This window comes from Rhinichthys klamathensis, unplaced genomic scaffold (assembly GCF_029890125.1).
Source record: "Rhinichthys klamathensis goyatoka isolate OS25496 unplaced genomic scaffold, OSU_Roscu_1.1 h1tg000006l_1, whole genome shotgun sequence".
NCBI classification, from domain to species: domain Eukaryota; kingdom Metazoa; phylum Chordata; class Actinopteri; order Cypriniformes; family Leuciscidae; genus Rhinichthys; species Rhinichthys klamathensis.
Genome location: NW_026606559.1, coordinates 4733954 through 4757754, shown reverse-complemented (window position 1 = coordinate 4757754; position 23801 = coordinate 4733954).

Below are 23801 nucleotides of genomic sequence, written 5' to 3'. Positions count from 1 at the left end.
GCCAAAGAGTCTTTGAACATTAAATTTCCATACATATTGACTCCTTTTGATGTTACATTATCCATACAAAAGTCCACATTTGACCAACTGAACATATTACTGGTCAAAAAGTACTCAAAACTTGAACTTTCTATACAAACTTGTTAACTCCTTCTGATGTCACGTCAGACATACAGAAGTTCATATTTGACCCAAGGACCATATTTCTGGCTAAATAATCCCTGATCTAGAACTTTTATATACATATTCATAGACCCCTTCTGATGCTTCATAAGCCATTTAGAAGTCCATATCTGACCTATTGAACTTATTACCGGACGAAGGGTCCTCAAAAGTTTTTAAACTATATAAACTTATAGACTCCTTCTGATGTTAAATCAGCCATACAGATGTTCCTTTTTGAACTACTGAACATGCTTTTGGCCAAAGAGTCTTTGAACATAATTTTTTTATACATATTGACCCCTTTTGATGATACATTAGCCATACAAAAGTCCACATTCAACCTACTGAAAATGTTTCTGGCCAAAGATTCCTTAAAGATTAATACTATATATTCAGATTGATTTCTTCTGATGACATATCAGCCAGACGGCAGTCAAATTTTGAAACTAATGAAACATATTTTGGGCCGAAGAGTATTCGAAACTTGAACTTTCAATATAAACTTGTTGACTCCTTCAGATGTCACGTTAGGCAGAAGTTCATTTTTGACCCAAGGAACATATTTCTTGCCAAAGAATCCTCGATCTAGAACTTTCTATACACACTCATAGACTCCATCTGATGCTTCATAAAAGCCATTTAGAAGCCCATATCTGACCTTTTAAACTTATTTTGACACGTTTAAACACGTTTAAACACGTTTGACCTACTGAACATATTTCTGGCCAAAGATTCCTTAAAGATGAACTTAATATACATTCAGATTTATTTTTTCTGATGTTACTTCAGCCATATTTCTTGTCGAAGAGTATTTGAAACTTGAAATTTCTATACATTCTTGTTGTGTCCTTCCGATATTACCTCAGCCATACAGAAGTTCATATTTGACCCAAGGAACCTATTTCTGGCTAAAGAGGCCTTAATCTTTAACATTCTATACTTACTCATAGACTCCTGATTCTTCATTAGCCATTTAGAAGTCTGACCTTTTGAACTTATTTTTGAGCAAAGGGTCCTCAAAAGGTTTTAAACTATGTAAACTTATAGACTCCTTCTGATGTTAAATCAGGAATACAGAGGTTCCTTTTTGAACTACTGAACACACTTTTGGCCATAGAGTCTTTGAACATTAACTTTCTATACATTTTGACTCCTTTTGATGTTACATAATCCATACAAAAGTCCACATCTGACCGACTGAACAAATTTCTGGCAAAAGATTCCTTAAACATGAACTTACTATACGTTCAGATTGATTTCCTCTGATGTATTATCAGCCAGACGGCAGTCAAAATTTGAACTACTAAAACATATTTCTGGCCAAAGAGAAACTTGAACTTTCTATACAAACTTGTTGACTCCTAAAGACATAAAAAAGTTCATATTTGACCCAAATAACATATTTTTGGCCAATGTCCTCAATCTTGAACTTTCTATATATTCTTATAGACTCCTTCTGATTATTCATAAGCCATTTAGTCCATATCTGACCGATTGAACTTATTTCTGGTCAAAGGGTCCTCAAATCGTTTAAATTATATACATTTAGAGACTCTTTCTGATGTTAAATCAGCCATACAGAATTCCAAATTTGAGCTACTGAACATATTACTGCCCAAAGAGTCCTTAAAGTTTAACACTATACATTAAGATTGATTCCTTTTGATGTTATATCAGCCAGACGGCAGTCAAAATTTGAACTACTAAATATATTTCTGGCCAATAAGTATTCGTACCTTGACCTTTCTATACATTCTTGTTGTCTCATTCCGATATTACGTCAGCCATACAGAAGTTCATTTTTGACCCAAGGAACATATTTCTTGCCAGAGAATCCTCGATCTAGAACTTTCTATACATACTCATAGATTAATACTTCAAAAGCCATTTAGAAGCCCATATCAGAACATTTGAACTTATTTCCGGACAAAATGGCATTTGAGGATTCAACTGGTTTTAAACTATATAAACTTAGAGACTCCTTCTGATGTTAAATCAGCCAATACAGAGGTTACTTATTTGAACTACTAAAACATATTTCTGGCCAAAGAGTAATAGAAACTTGAACTTTCTATACAAGCTTGTTGACTCCTTCTGATGTCACGTTAAGCATACAGAAATTCCTATTTGACCCAAGGAACATATTTCTGGCCAAAGAATCCTCGATTTGAAACTTTCTATGCATGCTTATAGACTCCTTCTGATGCTTCATAAGCCACATAGAAGTCCATATCTGACCTATTGAACTTATTACCGGACAAAGGGTGGTCAAATGGTTTTAAACTATATCAACTTAGAGACTCCTTCTGATGTTAAATCAGCCATGAAGAGGTTCCTTTTTGAACTACTGAACATACTTTTGGCCAAAGAGTCTTTGAACATTAAATTTCATACATATTGACTCCTTTTGATGTTAGATTGTCCATACAAAAGTCCACATCTGACCAACAGAACATATTACTGGCCAAAAAGTATTTGAAACTTGAACTTTCTATACAAACTTGTTAACTCCTTCTGATGTCACGTCAGACATACAGAAGTTCATATTTGACCCAAGGAACATATTTTTGGCTAAAGAATCCCCAATCTAGAACTTTTATATACATACTCATAGACTCCTTCTGATGCTCCATAAGCCATATAGAAGTCCATATCTGACCTATTGAACTTATTACCGGACAAAGGGTGGTCAAATGGTTTTAAACTATATAAACTTAGAGACTCCTTGTGATGTTTAATCAGCCACTCAGAGGTTCCTTTTTGAACTACTGAACATACTTTTGGGCAAAGAGTCTTTGAACATTAAATTTCCATACATATTGACTCCTTTTGATGTTATATTATCCATACAAAAGTCCACGTTTGACCTACTGAACATATTTCTGGCCAAAGATTCCTTAAAGATGAACTTAATATACATTCAGATTTATTTTTTCTGATGTTACTTCAGCCATATTTCTTGTCGAAGAGTATTTGAAACTTGAAATTTCTATACATTCTTGTTGTGTCCTTCCGATATTACCTCAGCCATACAGAAGTTCATATTTGACCCAAGGAACCTATTTCTGGCTAAAGAGGCCTTAATCTTTAACATTCTATACTTACTCATAGACTCCTGATTCTTCATTAGCCATTTAGAAGTCTGACCTTTTGAACTTATTTTTGAGCAAAGGGTCCTCAAAAGGTTTTAAACTATGTAAACTTATAGACTCCTTCTGATGTTAAATCAGGAATACAGAGGTTCCTTTTTGAACTACTGAACACACTTTTGGCCATAGAGTCTTTGAACATTAACTTTCTATACATTTTGACTCCTTTTGATGTTACATAATCCATACAAAAGTCCACATCTGACCGACTGAACAAATTTCTGGCAAAAGATTCCTTAAACATGAACTTACTATACGTTCAGATTGATTTCCTCTGATGTATTATCAGCCAGACGGCAGTCAAAATTTGAACTACTAAAACATATTTCTGGCCAAAGAGAAACTTGAACTTTCTATACAAACTTGTTGACTCCTAAAGACATAAAAAAGTTCATATTTGACCCAAATAACATATTTTTGGCCAATGTCCTCAATCTTGAACTTTCTATATATTCTTATAGACTCCTTCTGATTATTCATAAGCCATTTAGTCCATATCTGACCGATTGAACTTATTTCTGGTCAAAGGGTCCTCAAATCGTTTAAATTATATACATTTAGAGACTCTTTCTGATGTTAAATCAGCCATACAGAATTCCAAATTTGAGCTACTGAACATATTACTGCCCAAAGAGTCCTTAAAGTTTAACACTATACATTAAGATTGATTCCTTTTGATGTTATATCAGCCAGACGGCAGTCAAAATTTGAACTACTAAATATATTTCTGGCCAATAAGTATTCGTACCTTGACCTTTCTATACATTCTTGTTGTCTCATTCCGATATTACGTCAGCCATACAGAAGTTCATTTTTGACCCAAGGAACATATTTCTTGCCAGAGAATCCTCGATCTAGAACTTTCTATACATACTCATAGATTAATACTTCAAAAGCCATTTAGAAGCCCATATCAGAACATTTGAACTTATTTCCGGACAAAATGGCATTTGAGGATTCAAATGGTTTTAAACTATATAAACTTAGAGACTCCTTCTGATGTTAAATCAGCCAATACAGAGGTTACTTATTTGAACTACTAAAACATATTTCTGGCCAAAGAGTAATAGAAACTTGAACTTTCTATACAAGCTTGTTGACTCCTTCTGATGTCACGTTAAGCATACAGAAATTCCTATTTGACCCAAGGAACATATTTCTGGCCAAAGAATCCTCGATTTGAAACTTTCTATACATGCTTATAGACTCCTTCTGATGCTTCATAAGCCACATAGAAGTCCATATCTGACCTATTGAACTTATTACCGGACAAAGGGTGGTCAAATGGTTTTAAACTATATCAACTTAGAGACTCCTTCTGATGTTAAATCAGCCATGAAGAGGTTCCTTTTTGAACTACTGAACATACTTTTGGCCAAAGAGTCTTTGAACATTAAATTTCATACATATTGACTCCTTTTGATGTTAGATTGTCCATACAAAAGTCCACATCTGACCAACAGAACATATTACTGGCCAAAAAGTATTTGAAACTTGAACTTTCTATACAAACTTGTTAACTCCTTCTGATGTCACGTCAGACATACAGAAGTTCATATTTGACCCAAGGAACATATTTTTGGCTAAAGAATCCCCAATCTAGAACTTTTATATACATACTCATAGACTCCTTCTGATGCTCCATAAGCCATATAGAAGTCCATATCTGACCTATTGAACTTATTACCGGACAAAGGGTGGTCAAATGGTTTTAAACTATATAAACTTAGAGACTCCTTGTGATGTTTAATCAGCCACTCAGAGGTTCCTTTTTGAACTACTGAACATACTTTTGGGCAAAGAGTCTTTGAACATTAAATTGCCATACATACTGACTCCTTTTGATGTTACATAATCCACACAAAAGTCCACATCTGACCTACTGAACAAATTTCTGGCAAAAGATTCCTTAAATATTAACTTACTATAGATTCAGATTTATTTCTTCCTATGTCATATCAGCCAGACGGGAGTCAAAATTTTAACTACTGAAAGAAATTTCTGGCCAAAGAGTACTCGAAACTTGAACTTTCTATACAAACTTGTTGACTCCTTCTGATGTCACGTTAGGCATACAGAAGTTCATATTTGACCCAAGGAACATATTTCTGGCCAAAGTGTCCTCAATCTTGAACTTTCTATACATACTCATAGACTCCTTCTGATTCTTCATAAGCCATTTAGAAGTCCATATCTGACCTTTTGAACTTATTTCTGGTCAAATGTCTTCAAAAGGTTTTAAACAATATAAACTTATAGACTCCTTCTGATGTTAAATCAGGAATACATAGGTTCCTTTTTGAACTACTGAACACACTTTTGGCCAAAGAGTCTTTGAACATTAAATTTCCATACATATTGACTCCTTTTGATGTTACATTATCCATACAAAAGTCCACATTTGACCAACTGAACATATTACTGGTCAAAAAGTACTCAAAACTTGAACTTTCTATACAAACTTGTTAACTCCTTCTGATGTCACGTCAGACATACAGAAGTTCATATTTGACCCAAGGACCATATTTCTGGCTAAATAATCCCTGATCTAGAACTTTTATATACATACTCATAGACTCCTTCTGATGCTCCATAAGCCATATAGAAGTCCATATCTGACCTATTGAACTTATTACCGGACAAAGGGTGGTCAAATGGTTTTAAACTATATAAACTTAGAGACTCCTTGTGATGTTTAATCAGCCACTCAGAGGTTCCTTTTTGAACTACTGAACATACTTTTGGGCAAAGAGTCTTTGAACATTAAATTTCCATACATATTGACTCCTTTTGATGTTATATTATCCATACAAAAGTCCACGTTTGACCTACTGAACATATTTCTGGCCAAAGATTCCTTAAAGATGAACTTAATATACATTCAGATTTATTTTTTCTGATGTTACTTCAGCCATATTTCTTGTCGAAGAGTATTTGAAACTTGAAATTTCTATACATTCTTGTTGTGTCCTTCCGATATTACCTCAGCCATACAGAAGTTCATATTTGACCCAAGGAACCTATTTCTGGCTAAAGAGGCCTTAATCTTTAACATTCTATACTTACTCATAGACTCCTGATTCTTCATTAGCCATTTAGAAGTCTGACCTTTTGAACTTATTTTTGAGCAAAGGGTCCTCAAAAGGTTTTAAACTATGTAAACTTATAGACTCCTTCTGATGTTAAATCAGGAATACAGAGGTTCCTTTTTGAACTACTGAACACACTTTTGGCCATAGAGTCTTTGAACATTAACTTTCTATACATTTTGACTCCTTTTGATGTTACATAATCCATACAAAAGTCCACATCTGACCGACTGAACAAATTTCTGGCAAAAGATTCCTTAAACATGAACTTACTATACGTTCAGATTGATTTCCTCTGATGTATTATCAGCCAGACGGCAGTCAAAATTTGAACTACTAAAACATATTTCTGGCCAAAGAGAAACTTGAACTTTCTATACAAACTTGTTGACTCCTAAAGACATAAAAAAGTTCATATTTGACCCAAATAACATATTTTTGGCCAATGTCCTCAATCTTGAACTTTCTATATATTCTTATAGACTCCTTCTGATTATTCATAAGCCATTTAGTCCATATCTGACCGATTGAACTTATTTCTGGTCAAAGGGTCCTCAAATCGTTTAAATTATATACATTTAGAGACTCTTTCTGATGTTAAATCAGCCATACAGAATTCCAAATTTGAGCTACTGAACATATTACTGCCCAAAGAGTCCTTAAAGTTTAACACTATACATTAAGATTGATTCCTTTTGATGTTATATCAGCCAGACGGCAGTCAAAATTTGAACTACTAAATATATTTCTGGCCAATAAGTATTCGTACCTTGACCTTTCTATACATTCTTGTTGTCTCATTCCGATATTACGTCAGCCATACAGAAGTTCATTTTTGACCCAAGGAACATATTTCTTGCCAGAGAATCCTCGATCTAGAACTTTCTATACATACTCATAGATTAATACTTCAAAAGCCATTTAGAAGCCCATATCAGAACATTTGAACTTATTTCCGGACAAAATGGCATTTGAGGATTCAAATGGTTTTAAACTATATAAACTTAGAGACTCCTTCTGATGTTAAATCAGCCAATACAGAGGTTACTTATTTGAACTACTAAAACATATTTCTGGCCAAAGAGTAATAGAAACTTGAACTTTCTATACAAGCTTGTTGACTCCTTCTGATGTCACGTTAAGCATACAGAAATTCCTATTTGACCCAAGGAACATATTTCTGGCCAAAGAATCCTCGATTTGAAACTTTCTATACATGCTTATAGACTCCTTCTGATGCTTCATAAGCCACATAGAAGTCCATATCTGACCTATTGAACTTATTACCGGACAAAGGGTGGTCAAATGGTTTTAAACTATATCAACTAAGAGACTCCTTCTGATGTTAAATCAGCCATGAAGAGGTTCCTTTTTGAACTACTGAACATACTTTTGGCCAAAGAGTCTTTGAACATTAAATTTCATACATATTGACTCCTTTTGATGTTAGATTGTCCATACAAAAGTCCACATCTGACCAACAGAACATATTACTGGCCAAAAAGTATTTGAAACTTGAACTTTCTATACAAACTTGTTAACTCCTTCTGATGTCACGTCAGACATACAGAAGTTCATATTTGACCCAAGGAACATATTTTTGGCTAAAGAATCCCCAATCTAGAACTTTTATATACATACTCATAGACTCCTTCTGATGCTCCATAAGCCATATAGAAGTCCATATCTGACCTATTGAACTTATTACCGGACAAAGGGTGGTCAAATGGTTTTAAACTATATAAACTTAGAGACTCCTTGTGATGTTTAATCAGCCACTCAGAGGTTCCTTTTTGAACTACTGAACATACTTTTGGGCAAAGAGTCTTTGAACATTAAATTGCCATACATACTGACTCCTTTTGATGTTACATAATCCACACAAAAGTCCACATCTGACCTACTGAACAAATTTCTGGCAAAAGATTCCTTAAATATTAACTTACTATAGATTCAGATTTATTTCTTCCTATGTCATATCAGCCAGACGGGAGTCAAAATTTTAACTACTGAAAGAAATTTCTGGCCAAAGAGTACTCGAAACTTGAACTTTCTATACAAACTTGTTGACTCCTTCTGATGTCACGTTAGGCATACAGAAGTTCATATTTGACCCAAGGAACATATTTCTGGCCAAAGTGTCCTCAATCTTGAACTTTCTATACATACTCATAGACTCCTTCTGATTCTTCATAAGCCATTTAGAAGTCCATATCTGACCTTTTGAACTTATTTCTGGTCAAATGTCTTCAAAAGGTTTTAAACAATATAAACTTATAGACTCCTTCTGATGTTAAATCAGGAATACATAGGTTCCTTTTTGAACTACTGAACACACTTTTGGCCAAAGAGTCTTTGAACATTAAATTTCCATACATATTGACTCCTTTTGATGTTACATTATCCATACAAAAGTCCACATTTGACCAACTGAACATATTACTGGTCAAAAAGTACTCAAAACTTGAACTTTCTATACAAACTTGTACACCCCTTTCTGATGTCACGTCAGACATACAGAAGTTCATATTTGACCCAAGGACCATATTTCTGGCTAAATAATCCCTGATCTAGAACTTTTATATACATATTCATAGACCCCTTCTGATGCTTCATAAGCCATTTAGAAGTCCATATCTGACCTATTGAACTTATTACCGGACGAAGGGTCCTCAAAAGTTTTTAAACTATATAAACTTATAGACTCCTTCTGATGTTAAATCAGCCATACAGATGTTCCTTTTTGAACTACTGAACATGCTTTTGGCCAAAGAGTCTTTGAACATAATTTTTTTATACATATTGACCCCTTTTGATGATACATTAGCCATACAAAAGTCCACATTCAACCTACTGAAAATGTTTCTGGCCAAAGATTCCTTAAAGATTAATACTATATATTCAGATTGATTTCTTCTGATGACATATCAGCCAGACGGCAGTCAAATTTTGAAACTAATGAAACATATTTTGGGCCGAAGAGTATTCGAAACTTGAACTTTCAATACAAACTTGTTGACTCCTTCAGATGTCACATTAGGCATACAGAAGTTCATTTTTGACCATATCTGACCTCTTGAACTTGTTGATGTTAAATCAGCCATACAGAGGTTCCTTTTTTGAACTACTGAACATACTTTTGGGCAAAGTTTTGGGCAAAGAGTCTTTGAACTTTAAATGGCCATACATATTGACTCCTTTTGATGTTACATTATCCATACAAACGTCCACATCTGACCTACTGAACAAATTTCTGGCCAAAGATTCATTAAAGATGAACTTACTATACATTCAGATTGAATTATTCTGATGTTATATCAGCCAGACGGCAGTCAAAATTTGAACTACTAAAACATATTTCTGGCCAAAGAGAACTAGAAACTTGAACTTTCTATACATACTCGTTGACACCTTCTGATGTTAAATCAGCCATACAGATGTTCCTTTTTGAATACAAATTAATACAGAAGTTCATTTTTGACCCAAGGAACATATTCCTTGCCAAGGAATCCTCGATAGAACTTTCTATACACATTCATAGATTTAGAAGCCCATATCTGACCATTTGAACTTATTTCTGGTCAAAGGGTCCTCAAAAGTTTTTAAACTATATCAACGTATAGACTCCTTCTGATGTTAAATCAGCCATTTTTGAACTACTGAACAAACTTTTAGACAAAAAGTCTTTGAACATTAATTTTTTATACATATTGACCCCTTTTGATGATACATTAGCCATACAAAAGTCCACATTTAACCTACAGAAAATGTTTCTGGCCAAAGATTCCTTAAAGATTAACACTATATATTCAGATTGATTTCTTCTAAAGTCATATCAGCCAGACGGCAGTCAAATTTTGAAACTAATGAACATATTTCTGGCCGAAGAGTATTCGAAACTTGAACTTTCAATATAAACTTGTTGACTCCTTCAGATGTCACGTTAGGCAGAAGTTCATTTTTGACCCAAGGAACATATTTCTTGCCAAAGAATCCTCGATCTAGAACTTTCTATACACACTCATAGACTCCATCTGATGCTTCATAAAAGCCATTTAGAAGCCCATATCTGACCTTTTAAACTTATTTCTGGTCCTCAAAAGTTTTTAAACTATATCAACTTATAGACTCCTTCTGATGTTAAATCAGCCATACAGAGGTTCCATTTTGAACTACTGAACATACTTTTGGCCTACTTTTGAGTCTTTCAAACATTAAATTTCCATACATATTGACTCCTTTTGATGTTATATTATCCATACAAAAGTCCACGTTTGACCTACTGAACATATTTCTGGCCAAAGATTCCATAAAGATGAACTTACTATAATTAAATGTCCATACATATTGACTCCTTTTGATGTCATATTATAAATACAAAAGTCCACGTTTGACCTATACTGAACCTGTTTCTGGCCAAAGATTCCATAAAGATGAACTTACTATATACATTCAGATTGATTTCTTCTGATGTTGTATCAGCCAGACGGCACTCCTTTAAGGAATCTTTAAAGAATCTTTCTGATGCTTCATAAGCCATATATAAGTCCATATCTGACATATTGAACTTATTTCCGGACAAGGGTGTTCAAATGGTTTTAAACTATATAAACTTAGAGACTTCTTCTGATGTCAAATCAGCCATACAGAATTCCATATTTGACCTACTGAACATATGACTGGCCAAAGAATCCTTAATGATTAACACTATATATTCAGATTGATTTTTTTTCTGATGTTATATCAGCCAGTCAATGCCAGTCAGTTTTGATGGCAGTCAAAATTTGAACTACTAAACATATTTCTGGCCAAACAGTACTCGAAACATGAACTTTCTACACATACTTGTTGACTCCTGATGTTACGTCACCCATACAGAAGTTCATATTTGACCCAAGGAACATATTTCTGGCCAAAAGATCCTTGATCTTGAACTTCTATACATACTCTTTCTGATGCTTCATGAGAAATAAATTAGAATGTATAGTGTTAATCTTTAAGGACTCTTTGGGCAGTAATATGTTCAGTAGGTCAAATTTGAAATTCTTTATTGCTGATTTAACATCAGAAGGAGTCACGGAGTATGTATAGAAAGTTCAAGTTTCGAGTACTTTTTGGCAAAAAAAAATTTCAGCAGGTCAAAAATGGACTTTTGTCAGGCTGATATAACATCAGAAGAATTCAATCTCAGTGTATAGTGTTAATCGTCCCGGGTTACGTATGTAACCCTAGTTCCCCGAAGGGACGGACGCTGCGTGTAATCGCAGTGGGAACGCCCTCAGCGTGACGCGTCTGAAGCATGAATGAAATCAGTCAATGGAGAGAATGAGCGTACGTCGAGTGACGTCATCGACCAGGAAGCTATAAATATCCCCTGAGCACACAATACGCCAGCTTAAAAGTTACTGAAGCAGCGACCCAAGGGGATGCCGAGAGTATGGCAGGACATGCAGCGTCCGTCCCTTCGGGGAACTAGGGTTACATACGTAACCCGGGACGTTCCCCTTCAGGGACTACCGCTGCGTGTAATCGCAGTGGGAACGCAATACCCACATCCCCATACGACCAAATCCCCGTCGTGTGTCATCAGGAGACACAAACCGACGAGAGAACCTGAGCCCCTGGAGTGGAGCTAAGGTCAAGGGAATAAAATCTGACGAAAGTGTGCGGTGAGGACCAGCCTGCCGCATCACAAACGTCCTGAAGAGAAGCTCCTGAAAGAAGAGCTGTAGAAGCAGCCATACTCCGGGTGGAATGAGCCCTTACAGCCAAAGGTGAAGGCTGATGGGCCGAACCATAAGCAAGTGAGATGGCCTCGACCACCCACTTGCTCATCCTTTGCCTAGATGCAGGACACCCTTTCTTAGGTGACCCAAAAAGACGAACAGTTGTTCCGATCTCCTCCACAGGGCAGCTCTGTGGACGTAAGCATCTAAAGCCCAAACTGGGCACAGCAAATTAAGTTTCTCCTGGTCTGACGTCAGAAAAGGCGGAGGACAGAAAACCTGCAGAACTATAGGTCTAACAGAAACAGTTGGAACCTTAGGAACATAACCTGGTCTCGGAAAGAGAAAAGCCAGGCACGAGGGAGCCACCGAAAGTGCTTGAATATCTCCAATTCTTTTTAGAGATGAGATAGCGAGAAGAAGGATAGTCTTTAGAGTAAGAAACTTATCCGAAACTTCCTCGATGGGCTCTAAAGGAGCAAGGGAGAGACCTTCTAAGATGATGGCCAGATCCCAAGCTGGTACCTTCGTGCGAACTGCAGGCCTCAGCCTCAAGGTGCCACGAAGGAAGCGAGACATAAGTGGGTGTTTCCCGAGGGAACCTCCACTTGAAGGGGTGTGGTAAGCAGCTAAGGCCGCCACATACACCTTCAGTGTGGAGTGGGATAACCCTGTGGAGAGACGGTCCTGCAGGAAACCCAGCACTGTACCGACCGGGCAGTTAACTGGGTCCTGCTGGCGCTCTTCACACCAAGAGGTGAAAAGTTTCCACCTCGCGGCATATAACTTCCTCGTGGAGGGAGCTCTGGATTGGAGGATGGTCTCAACGACCTCAGCCGAGAGACCAGAATCTATGAGCTGGGCCCCCTCAGAGGCCAAGCCCACAGCCTCCATAGCTCTGGGCGGGGGTGATTTTTTTAGGATCGACCCGCTCGCCTGAGAGAGCAGATCTCTCCTGATCGGTATCTCCAGGGGAGAGCCGTCGAGGAGAGACACTAGGTCCGCAAACTATACTCGGGCCGGCCAGAACGGGGCTATTAGCAGGAGACTGAGCCCGTCCCGGCAGAACTCCCGTCTCCAGAACTCCCGGGAGCAGAGCGATCGGGGGAAAAGCGTACAGACGTGACCTCGGCCACAGATGTACCATCGCATCCAACCCCAGCGGGGCTGGATGGCTGAGAGAGAACACAGCGGGCAGTGTGATGTTTCTCGAGAAGCAAATAGGTCTACCTCGGCACGACCGAAATGTTTCCATAGGAGTTCCACCATCTCGGGGTGAAGACTCCATTCCCCGGGCCTCGGCCCCTGTCTTGACAGGATGTCTGCCCCCTGATTTAAATACCCCGGGAGATAAATAGCTCTCAAAGAAAGAATTTTCCCGAGGGACCATAGAAGGATCTGACGTGCCAGTTTGTAAAGCGGGCGAGAACGCAGACCCCCCTGATGGTTGATATAAGAAACCACCGATGTGTTGTCTGTCCAGACAAGAACATGGTGGCCCCTTAGGTCTGGGAGGAAGTGTTTCAGAGCCTGAAACACCGCCAACATCTCTAGGCAGTTTATGTGCCACAGACGATGATGGTCCTCCCACAGACCCTGAGCCGGGCGACCATCCATGATCGCCCCCCCAACCCGTGAGAGAAGCATCTGTCGTTAGCATAACGCGACGACAAGGAGCTCCTAACACAGGGCCTTGGGACAGAAACCAAGGATCTTTCCACATGATCAGGGCGCGATGACACCGTCGCGAACTCATGATCATGCGAAGCGGATTTCCCCTCGGGGAGAATCCCTTGGTTCTGAGCCACCACTGTAACGGTCTCATGTGCAAGAGGCCAAAAGGTATCACGTTGGACGCAGCTGCCATGAGACCTAACAGTCTCTGGAACTGTTTTACAGTGGATGACTGGCCTAGCTTGACCTGATCTACTGCGGCGAGAATCAAAGCAATACGAGCAGGTGACAATCGTGCCTGCATCGTCGTTGAATCCCACACTACACCTAGAAAAGTGGTTCTCTGTAATGGAGAAAGAACACTCTTCTTGGCGTTGAGCCTCAGCCCCAGTCACTTGATATGAGCAAGAACGACATCTCGGTGCCGAACCGCCTGTTGTTCCGATTGAGCTAGAATCAAGCAATCGTCTATATAGTTCAGAATGTGGATGCCCTGTAACCTCAGCGGGGCTATAGCAGCATCCATACACTTCGTGAATGTTCGGGGTGACAGTGCTAGGCCGAACGGAAGAACCCGATATTGGTACGCTTCGCCCCCGAAAGCGAACCTCAGGAACTTCCTGTGTTGAGGGAGGATATATACATGGAAGTAAGCGTCCTTTAGATCTATCGTGACAAACCAGTCCTCGGATCTGATTTGAACATTCCGAGTGACAGACACAGCGCCCTGTAACGTACTGGCAGGGAACAGCTGGTCTGGGCACTCCACAACCCTCCTCGGAGGGGGCGAGCGTCCCTCGGGAAATCGCTCGCCGAGTCACTCTACGCCCTGTGAAGGCAGGGTTAGTAGAGCAGACCCCTGAGGGCATCGGAAAAGACAGGGCACCGTGTTTTTGTGCAGTGAACTCAGGTCTTTCACGATGGGGACCACCCTCAGAGTCCCGACGTTCAGCACGTCAGGATAGCATACCCGTTCTCTATAGTATTCAGGACCCATTGAGAAACATTGGGGAGAATTTTCCATTCCACCAGGAACTCTACTAAGGGAACCAGCCTCTCGAGGCTGGCCTCTGGATGAACATCCCGAGTGACAGACACAGCGCCCTGTAACACACTGGCAGGGAACAGCTGGTCTGGGCACTCCACAACCCTCCTCGGAGGGGGCGAGCGTCCCTCGGGAAATCGCTCGCCGAGTCTCTCTACGCCCTGTAAAGGCAGGGTAAGTAGAGCAGACCCCTGAGGGCATCGGGAAAGACAGGGCACCGTGTTATTGTGCAGTGAACTCAAGTCTTTCACGATGGGGACCACCCTCAGAGTCCTGACGTTCAGTACGTCAGGATTTTTTCGACGCGGCCTTCTTGGCGATAATGACTGTCCTCAGATCAGCCCTACCACGGGAAGGTCGCGCCGGGGAGCACCCCGCCTCGCCCCTCCAGTTTCTCTGCGGGGGGGCACGAGACGCGACACTTCATTCTGCTGCGCTCTTTTTGAGGTACTCGGCGACTGGGACTGCCCTCGCTCAGCAGCCCCAGCGACACGCACTTTAAGGGGCATAAATTTCTGAAAAGCAGCCGCCTGTTTCTTCTCTTCCTGGAACCTCTCCGTGACAGAAAGAAGAGCGTCACCAAAGAGGCCCATAGGCGAAACTGGAGCATTTAAAAGGAGAGTCTTATCTTTTTTCTTCATAGAGGTCTGACTCAACCACAAGTGTCTCTCTGTGGCCACCATGGCTTCCATAGACCGGCCGATAGAATTAGCTGTCTCCCTGGTGGCCCGGAGAGTGAGATCAGCAGTCTGCCTGAGCTCATAAATCATTTCAACAGAAATTTCCGCCTGGCCCGCCGCCGAGTAAGCCTTCCCCACTAACACAGAAATATATATATATTTTTTAGTGGTTTAGCGCAGAACCGGTGCTTTAAGTGAAGATGATGAAGCTGGAGAGAGATAGCTCGCAAGCGTCTCCTCCGCCTCCGGCATCGTCACATAACCAGCAAATTTAGCACCAACAATGTTACCAAAAGCATTGGACTGATTTGTGTAAATTCTGCTTGAAACCGGTCTAACCCAGGTCTTTGAAACCTCAGCATGAAAATCTGGGAAGAACGGTAAGCACCGGCGAGAAGGTTGAGGTTGTGCAGACAGAAATTTAACATCTAGTTTACTTTTATTACTAGACTCCTGTCTATCAGCTGGCCACTCGATACTGAGCTTTTCAACAGCCCGGTTTTTTTTGGGTTTTTTTTTAGATAACACATCCATCAAACCTTCTTCATTTGCAGTATAATGTGACAAACTAGTTTCCTCTGATGCAAAACTTTCGACATCCAGCTCCACAGAACTGGATAATCTTAATTCAACATCATCATGTGCCTTCACCCGGGCAGAAGTAACCGCCGCAGCGCGTGCTTCCAAACCCGGGTGAGAGGCACTGGATCCCACCGGAGAAAGCCGAGATAGGGCGGAGCCCGTCTCAACGTCGCCGGTGAGATCCATCTGCGAAACCCCAAGACAATCGGGAAAGACAGGGCACCGTGTTATTGTGCAGTGAACTCAAGTCTTTCACGATGGGGACCACCCTCAGAGTCCTGACGTTCAGTACGTCAGGATTTTTTCGACGCGGCCTTCTTGGCGATAATGACTGTCCTCAACAGAAGCGGGTATAATGTGACAATGTGAAGCCTCAACAGAACTGTCCTCAACCGTATAATGTGAAGCCTCAACAGAACTGTCCTCAACCTTCTTGGCGATAATGACTGTCCTCAACGCTCTGCCTCAACAGGAGCGGGACCCGAGCCTTGAGGAGCTCGCAGCAAATCACTCTCCTCGAAGAGCGATCGCCGCGAGCGCAGAGTTCTCAGAGGAAAGCGCTCGCAATGCTCACAATCGACTCCCTCGAGAGCCGACTGGGCATGCTGAACTCCCAAACAAGCCACACATAGCTCGTGTGAATCCCCACCCGTGATGTATCGAGTACAGGAGGGAACACACTTCTTATACTGCTCGCTCATATTGGTTTCTTTATATAATATATATAGTGATAAACTCCTGACAAAACAGACAAACACAATCGACAGATTCAGACACACACAGAGCTGCTGAAGTACAAAAAGCTGGCGTATTGTGTGCTCAGGGGATATTTATAGCTTCCTGGTCGATGACGTCACTCGCCGTACGCTCATTCTCTCCATTGACTGATTTCATTCATGCTTCAGACGCGTCACGCTGAGGGCGTTCCCACTGCGATTACACGCAGCGGTAGTCCCTGAAGGGGAACTTCAAGGACTCTTTGGTCAGAAATATGTTCAGTAGGTCAAATATGGATTTATGTATGGCTGATTTCAAATATGGTCATATTTCGAGGTCAAATATGAACTTCTGAATGGCTGATTTAACATCAGAATGAGTCCCTAAGTTTAAATCGTTTAAAAACCATTTGAGGACTCTTTGACCAGAATTAAGTTCAATAGGTTCAATATGGAAGTTAAGTTCAGAAGTTAAGTTCAATATGGACTTCTATATGGACTTCTATATGGCTTATGAAGCACCAGAAGAAGTCTATGACTATGTATTGAAAGTTAAAAATCGAGGATTCTTTGGCCAGAAATATGTTCAGTAGGTCAAATATGAACTTCTGTATTTCTGACGTAACATCAGAAGGAGTCAGCAAGTATGTATATAAAGTTCAAGTTTCGAGTGCTCTTTGGCCAGAAAAAGGTTCAGTAGGTCAAATATGAACTTCTGAATGGCTGATTTAACATCAGAATGAGTCTCTAAGTTTAAATCGTTTAAAAAACATTTGAGGACCCTTTGACCAGAATTAAGTTCAATAGGTCAAATATGTCAAAAATCCCCACCCGTGATGTATCGAGTACAGGAGGGAACACACTTCTTATACTGCTCGCTCATATTGGTTTCTTTATATAATATATATAGTGATAAACTCCTGACAAAACAGACAAACACAATCGACAGATTCAGACACACACAGAGCTGCTGAAGTACAAAAAGCTGGCGTATTGTGTGCTCAGGGGATATTTATAGCTTCCTGGTCGATGACGTCACTCGCCGTACGCTCATTCTCTCCATTGACTGATTTCATTCATGCTTCAGACGCGTCACGCTGAGGGCGTTCCCACTGCGATTACACGCAGCGGTAGTCCCTGAAGGGGAACTTCAAGGACTCTTTGGTCAGAAATATGTTCAGTAGGTCAAATATGGATTTATGTATGGCTGATTTCAAATATGGTCATATTTCGAGGTCAAATATGAACTTCTGAATGGCTGATTTAACATCAGAATGAGTCCCTAAGTTTAAATCGTTTAAAAACCATTTGAGGACTCTTTGACCAGAATTAAGTTCAATAGGTTCAATATGGAAGTTAAGTTCAGAAGTTAAGTTCAATATGGACTTCTATATGGACTTCTATATGGCTTATGAAGCACCAGAAGAAGTCTATGACTATGTATTGAAAGTTAAAAATCGAGGATTCTTTGGCCAGAAATATGTTCAGTAGGTCAAATATGAACTTCTGTATTTCTGACGTAACATCAGAAGGAGTCAGCAAGTATGTATATAAAGTTCAAGTTTCGAGTGCTCTTTGGCCAGAAAAAGGTTCAGTAGGTCAAATATGAACTTCTGAATGGCTGATTTAACATCAGAATGAGTCTCTAAGTTTAAATCGTTTAAAAAACATTTGAGGACCCTTTGACCAGAATTAAGTTCAATAGGTCAAATATGTCAAAAATCCCCACCCGTGATGTATCGAGTACAGGAGGGAACACACTTCTTATACTGCTCGCTCATATTGGTTTCTTTATATAATATATATAGTGATAAACTCCTGACAAAACAGACAAACACAATCGACAGATTCAGACACACACAGAGCTGCTGAAGTACAAAAAGCTGGCGTATTGTGTGCTCAGGGGATATTTATAGCTTCCTGGTCGATGACGTCACTCGCCGTACGCTCATTCTCTCCATTGACTGATTTCATTCATGCTTCAGACGCGTCACGCTGAGGGCGTTCCCACTGCGATTACACGCAGCGGTAGTCCCTGAAGGGGAACTTCAAGGACTCTTTGGTCAGAAATATGTTCAGTAGGTCAAATATGGATTTATGTATGGCTGATTTCAAATATGGTCATATTTCGAGGTCAAATATGAACTTCTGAATGGCTGATTTAACATCAGAATGAGTCCCTAAGTTTAAATCGTTTAAAAACCATTTGAGGACTCTTTGACCAGAATTAAGTTCAATAGGTTCAATATGGAAGTTAAGTTCATAAGTTAAGTTCAATATGGACTTCTATATGGACTTCTATATGGCTTATGAAGCACCAGAAGAAGTCTATGACTATGTATTGAAAGTTAAAAATCGAGGATTCTTTGGCCAGAAATATGTTCAGTAGGTCAAATATGAACTTCTGTATTTCTGACGTAACATCAGAAGGAGTCAGCAAGTATGTATATAAAGTTCAAGTTTCGAGTGCTCTTTGGCCAGAAAAAGGTTCAGTAGGTCAAATATGAACTTCTGAATGGCTGATTTAACATCAGAATGAGTCTCTAAGTTTAAATCGTTTAAAAAACATTTGAGGACCCTTTGACCAGAATTAAGTTCAATAGGTCAAATATGAACTTCTGTATTGCTGACGTAACATCAGAAGGAGTCAACGTATAGATTATTCAAGCTTCGAGTACTCTTTGTCTAGAAATATGTTTAGTAGTTGACTGCCGTCTGGCTGATATAACATCAGAACAAATCAATCTGAATGCATAGTAAGTTAATCTTTAAGGAATCTTTGGCCAGTAGGTCAAATGTGGACTTTTGTCAGGCTGATATAACATCAAAAGGAGTCAATATGTATTACTTTAGCCAAAAGTATGTTCAGTTGTTCAAACAGGAACCTCTGTATTGCTGATTTAACATCAGAAAGAGTCAACAAGTATGTATAGAAAGTTCAAGTTTCGAGTACTCTTTGGCCAGAAATATGTGTAGTAGTTCAAATTTTGACTGACGTCTGGCTAATATAACATTGGAAGAAATCAATTTGAATGTATAGTAAGTTAATCTTTAAGGAGTCTCTGGCCAGAATATGTTCAGTTGGTCAAATGTGGACTTTTGTATGGATAATGTAAAATCAAAAGGAGTCAATATGTAAGGAAAGCTAATGTTCAAAGACTCTTGGGCTAAAAGTATGTTCATTAGATCAAAAAGGAACCTCTGTATGGCTGATTTAACATCAGAAGGAGTCAACGAGTGATATATAGAAAGTTCAAGTTTCGTTCTTTGGACACATTTTTTTTCAGTAGGTCAAATATGGACTTTTGTCAGGCTGATATAACATCAGAAACATTCAATCTCAATCTCAATGAACATATTTCTGACCAAAGAGTAACACTATAAATTGAGATTGAATGTTTCTGATGTTATATCAGCCTGACAAAAGTCCATATTTGACCTACTGAAAAAACTTGAATCAGGAATACATAGGTTCCTTTTTGAACTACTGAACATACTTTTGGCCAAAGAGTCTTTGAACATTAAATTTCCATACATATTGACTCCTTTTGATGTTAGATTGTCCATACAAAAGTCCACATCTGACCAACAGAACATATTACTGGCCAAAAAGTATTTGAAACTTGAACTTTCTATACAAACTTGTTAACTCCTTCTGATGTCACGTCAGACATACAGAAGTTCATATTTGACCCAAGGAACATATTTTTGGCTAAATAATCCCCAATCTAGAACTTTTATATACATACTCATAGACTCCTTCTGATGCTCCATAAGCCATATAGAAGTCCATATCTGACCTATTGAACTTATTACCGGACAAAGGGTGGTCAAAAGTTTTTAAACTATATAAACTTATAGACTCCTTCTGATGTTAAATCAGCCATACAGATGTTCCTTTTTGAACTACTGAACATGCTTTTGGCCAAAGAGTCTTTGAACATAATTTTTTTATACATATTGACCCCTTTTGATGATACATTAGCCATACAAAAGTCCACATTTAACCTACTGAAAATGTTTCTGGCCAAAGATTCCTTAAAGATTAATACTATATATTCAGATTGATTTCTTCTGATGACATATCAGCCAGACGGCAGTCAAATTTTGAAACTAATGAAACATATTTTGGGCCGAAGAGTATTCGAAACTTGAACTTTCAATACAAACTTGTTGACTCCTTCAGATGTCACATTAGCCATACAGAAGTTCATTTTTGACCCAAGGAACATATTTCTTGCCAAAGAATCCTCGATCTAGAACTTTATACACACTCATAGACTCCATCTGATGCTTCATAAAAGCCATTTAGAAGCCCATATCTGACCTTTTAAACTTATTTCTGGTCCTCAAAAGTTTTTAAACTATATCAACTTATAGACTCCTTCTGATGTTAAATCAGCCATACAGAGGTTCCATTTTGAACTACTGAACATACTTTTGGCCTACTTTTGAGTCTTTCAAACATTAAATTTCCATACATATTGACTCCTTTTGATGTTATATTATCCATACAAAAGTCCACGTTTGACCTACTGAACATATTTCTGGCCAAAGATTCCATAAAGATGAACTTACTATAATTAAATGTCCATACATATTGACTCCTTTTGATGTCATATTATCCATACAAAAGTCCACGTTTGACCTACTGAACCTATTTTTGGCCAAAGATTCCATAAAGATGAACTTACTATATACATTCAGATTGTTTTCTTCTGATGTTGTATCAGCCAGACGGCACTCCTTTAAGGAATCTTTAAAGAATCTTTCTGATGCTTCATAAGCCATATATAAGTCCATATCTGACATATTGAACTTATTTCCGGACAAGGGTGTTCAAATGGTTTTAAACTATATAAACTTAGAGACTTCTTCTGATGTCAAATCAGCCATACAGAATTCCATATTTGACCTACTGAACATATGACTGGCCAAAGAATCCTTAATGATTAACACTATACATTCAGATTGATTTTTTTTCTGATGTTATACCAGCCAGTCAATGCCAGCCAGTTTTGATGACAGTCAAAATTTGAACTACTAAACATATTTCTGGCCAAACAGTACTCGAAACATGAACTTTCTACACATACTTGTTGACTCCTGATGTTACGTCACCCATACAGAAGTTCATATTTGACCCAAGGAACATATTTCTGGCCAAAAGATCCTTGATCTTGAACTTCTATACATACTCTTTCTGATGCTTCATGAGAAATAAATAAGAATGTATAGTGTTAATCTTTAAGGACTCTTTGGGCAGTAATATGTTCAGTAGGTCAAATTTGAAATTGTTTATTGCTGATTTAACATCAGAAGGAGTCAAGGAGTATGTATAGAAAGTTCAAGTTTCGAGTACTCTTTGGCAAAAAAAAATTTCAGCAGGTCAAAAATGGACTTTTGTCAGGCTGATATAACATCAGAAGAATTCAATCTCAGTGTATAGTGTTAATCTTCAAGGACTCTTTGGTCAGAAATATGTTCAGTAGGTCAAATATGGATTTATGTATGGCCGATTTAACATCAGAAGGAGTCAGCAAGCTAAATATAATGTTCAAGTTTCGAGTGCTCTTTGGCCAGAAAAAGGTTCAGTAGGTTCAATATGGAAGTTAAGTTCAGAAGTTAAGTTCAATATGTACTTCTATATGGACTTCTATATGGCTTTTGAAGCACCAGAAGAACTCTATGACTATGTATTGAAAGTTAAAAATCGAGGATTCTTTGGCCAGAAATATGTTCAGTAGGTCAAATATGAACTTCTGTATTTCTGACGTAACATCAGGAGTCAACGTATAGATTATTCAAGCTTCGAGTACTCTTTGTCTAGAAATATGTTTAGTAGTTGACTGCCGTCTGGCTGATATAACATCAGAACAAATCAATCTGAATGTATAGTAAGTTAATCTTTAAGGACTCTTTGGCCAGTAGGTCAAATGTGGACTTTTGTCAGGCTGATATAACATCAAAAGGAGTCAATATGTATTACTTTAGCCAAAAGTATGTTCAGTTGTTCAAACAGGAACCTCTGTATTGCTGATTTAACATCAGAAAGAGTCAACAAGTATGTATGGAAAGTTCAAGTTTCGAGTACTCTTTGGCCAGAAATATGTGTAGTAGTTCAAATTTTGACTGACGTCTGGCTGATATAACATTGGAAGAAATCAATTTGAATGTATAGTAAGTTAATCTTTAAGAAGTCTCTGGCCAGAAATATGTTTAGTAGGTCAGATGTGGACTTTCCTATGGCTAATGCAACATCAAAAGGAGTCAATATGCATAGAAAGCTAATATTCAAAGACTATTTGGCCAAAAGTATGTTCAGTGGTTCAAAAAGGAACCGTATTGCTGATTTAACATCAGAAGGAGTCTATAAGCTTACATAGTTTAAAACCTTTTGAGGACCCTTTGACCAGAAATAAGTTCAATAGGTCAGATATGGACTTCTAAATGGGTTATGAAGCATCAGAAGGAGTCTATGAGTATGTATAGAAAGTTCAAGATCTAGGAATCTTTGGCCAGAAATATGTTCCTTGGGTCAAATATGAACTTCTGTATGGCAGACGTAACATCAGAAGGAGTCATAAAAGTAATGTTCATTAGATAAAAAAGGAACCTCTGTATGGCTGATTTAACATCAGAAGGAGTCAATGAGGGATATATAGAAAGTTCAAGTTTTGAGTACTCTTTGTCCAGAAATATGTTCAGTAGGTCAAATGTGGACTTTTGTATGGCTAATGCAACATCAAAAGGAGTCATTATGTATAGAAACCTAATGTTCAAACTGACTCTTTGTCCAAAAGTATGTTCAGTAGTTCAAAAAGGAACCTCTTTATTGCTGGTTTAACATCAGAAGGAGTCTATAAGATTATATAATTTAAAACCTTTGAGGACCCTTTTACCACAAATAAGTTCAATAGGTCAGATATGGATTTCTGTATTGCTGACGTAACATCAGAAGAGTCAACGTATAGA